Genomic DNA, 2,877 nt, shown 5'->3' on the forward strand with positions numbered 1-2,877 from the left:
TTAAAACCCCTGGAATGGCAAGAGGTCATTCGCGAGTACGGAAATCCGGTCGACGCCATTATCAGTTAATGTTCAAGTTAATTTCATTGTGTTCAATGTGAGAAAGAAATCTAATTTCAGATTTAACAGCTATGGAAGGTCACGAATACACCGCTCAATCAAAGGAACAGACTACTGAGATTGCTACTAATAATTTATGTACGAGAGATAAGGGTGTAGGTGCACAGTGCTATTGCTATTCCATGAACTGCAAAAACTGCAAGAATGGACTTTTAAAGGAAAAGGCATGACATTTCACAAGTGAGTCACTTCTACTACTAGTTCTGTTACTATTGCTCAAGTCTACGACTACTAATAGTTGTGTTACTACTAGTTAGTACTGCCACTAGTTAGTTCTACTACACTAGTCACTGGGTGAGTGAGAGTCGATCAGTGTCACTACTGAGTGTACGAGTTTGACTGTATTTTGTCGGTGATTAGATAAATTTATAAGCTAGTGAGTGAAATGTTCTTCCTTCAGAACGAAGGCTTTTTATTATTTAAATTTTGAATTTTTTTTATATTAATATTTTAGAACTACAACCCATTAGGTTATTTCTAAATATTTATATTTGAAGGAAGTGTTTGTCGTGCTTATAATATTATTTATTGTTGTACCTGGATCTAGCTAGCAGTAAGGAGATAAGAGTAATAATACTATTGTTATTACTACTGTTGCTAATTAACTACTACAGTTTCATTTTAATTTTTAGATTTCCAAACAAAGCAACTGAGAACTCTCGTTATTTACAATGGTATCGCAACCGCAGAAGAGTGAATAAGCCTGATCCTTGAGCACTTATCTGCAACGAACATTTCAATGATCCATGTTTTAACAGCAGGTTAAAACGTTCGACTGAAGCCATTTAAAGGTAATATTTTTCAATGTTGAATGATACTTTTCAATGATTAAATTTAAAACCATATTGTCAAGCACAGTGCTGCAAGGTTGCTCAACTTAAAGTAGCTATAATCTAAAAAAATTTTAGAAACCTCAAACAGCACCCAAAACAGTGACAGCTGCCACAGCAAGTGCCTATGAATATGTCTGCAGCTTAGCAGTTGTGTGATCTGTTCTCTGTGATTCTTCATCTTCGTTTTTGGGATTTAATGTCCAACGCATAAATTATGCTGTCCTTTTTATCAAATGTTAACTGTGTAAATGTTTTTTTTCATTTCCTAGTTGTTGTAATAAAACTACATAATACTCCTGCAAATCATAAATTCCAAATTGATAGCAATAACTTGCAATTTAGAACACAAAACATCTTTTTGGAACAAAAAAATCAAAAAAATCGATTTAAATAAAAAAAATCAAATAAAACAATAGAAATCGATTTTTTTGATTTAAAAAAAATCATCGATTTTTAACAACCCTGCCTACAACACAGCAGGGTAAGACATGGTGAATCTTTTCATATCAAATAACGGTAATGCGAATTTTGTTGCAAGTCAACCATTAAGCTTTATGCCTAAGATGGGTGTGAATGACTTCCAGTGAAAATTGCTACATTTTCATTTTACATAGCGATATGGTAGCATTTTGAGCTGTTTTATTTTCATTTATTTTATTACTTGTATGGTTGTTTATTAAGGGTACTATGTTTATGTGAATAAGACATTCATTTTTGTTGATTTTATGTAATTGTTATAATTGATGCTTTTGTTTAGGGGGTTGGAATAATAATCCCACTGTTACTCAGTTTAAGGCTACCTTCGCAGACTTATCATCAAATGTGGTGCAGAATCAGATGCTAGTAAGACAGGTAATGTTACTGCTCAAAACGAGATTCTCATCATACAGGCTACTCCAGAAGTTGATCAGTTTGTGGAACTCAATGATTTCAGATGTCAAATTTCTGTTATAGGTAACAGTATAGTCTATATAGCTGGCTACATTGTGCAAAAGCTAACTAAAGTGCTGTCGTGACATTGGCCGTCAGTTGCTGGTTACCACTAAGTCAAATATCCAGTACCGACATCTCTATACTCTACTCAAGCTACAAAACAATGGAGGATTGGTGCGTCCATCAGACGATGTCATCAGGATCCTGCTAGTTGCAGATCAACACTTTCGTATTCATACAAAGCCAGATCCACTCCATTGTGTGGTGTATTTTATCAGTAGTGTAAGGTCTAGTGATGTGTTATGCTTTGGGAAACACCTTACGGATACGGCAGATGGCATATCCAACCACTGCGTCATTGATGAAAAACTTTATTCAGTCGTTTTATGATCTCCGACAGCATCATTATGCTAAAATCCTGCACTCAAACTGCAAGGTGCATCTTTGTGGCATACAATACTAAAGTAGTATTTTTTAAAGGCCAGTAATAATATAATCACTGTAATATTCATCTGCAGCTGTTGTTGTGCTGTTATTCCTAATCTAATTTAGTTCTAAGAAACTGATGCACCTTGGCTCAATATCCACTTCTATACAAATCTCCTTTTACACAGTTTCTGTAACGTGTATGTATAAGTTTAATCATCTGATTACACTAATTCCTGCATTTCCTTGTTTGCATTATTTTGATTATTCTCTATTACAACGGTTGTTAATTTCCGTTTAGTTGTTGCAGTAGTTCATTCCATCTTTTACAGATACTGTATTATACATATCATACATTCATACGCTATTATCACTTAAATCTTGAAAACAGTGTCTGTTTTGGCAGCATACCTATGTGTTGTTTTTATCGAAATACTTCATGTGCTAAGTTTTTCCATATGCATTTATGCATATGTAATATAAATTTTAATATAATGGAACAGTTGTTATTTGCCTGAATATATCATTTGCTGGGTTTATGCATTTGTAATACAACAGTTTGTAT

The 2,877-nt window shown here is 33.8% G+C and overlaps 1 long non-coding RNA gene across 1 annotated transcript; it reads left to right on the forward strand.

Moving 5' to 3' along the window:
- Positions 1 to 35: 35 nt before the first annotated feature.
- On the forward strand, positions 36 to 2,877 carry LOC137389628 (uncharacterized). The gene is made up of 3 exons (XR_010978075.1): positions 36 to 300; positions 753 to 911; positions 1,711 to 2,877. It is a non-coding gene; the product is annotated as an uncharacterized lncRNA (long non-coding RNA).

Source organism: Watersipora subatra, chromosome 3, assembly GCF_963576615.1.
Source record: "Watersipora subatra chromosome 3, tzWatSuba1.1, whole genome shotgun sequence".
Lineage (NCBI taxonomy): Eukaryota > Metazoa > Bryozoa > Gymnolaemata > Cheilostomatida > Watersiporidae > Watersipora > Watersipora subatra.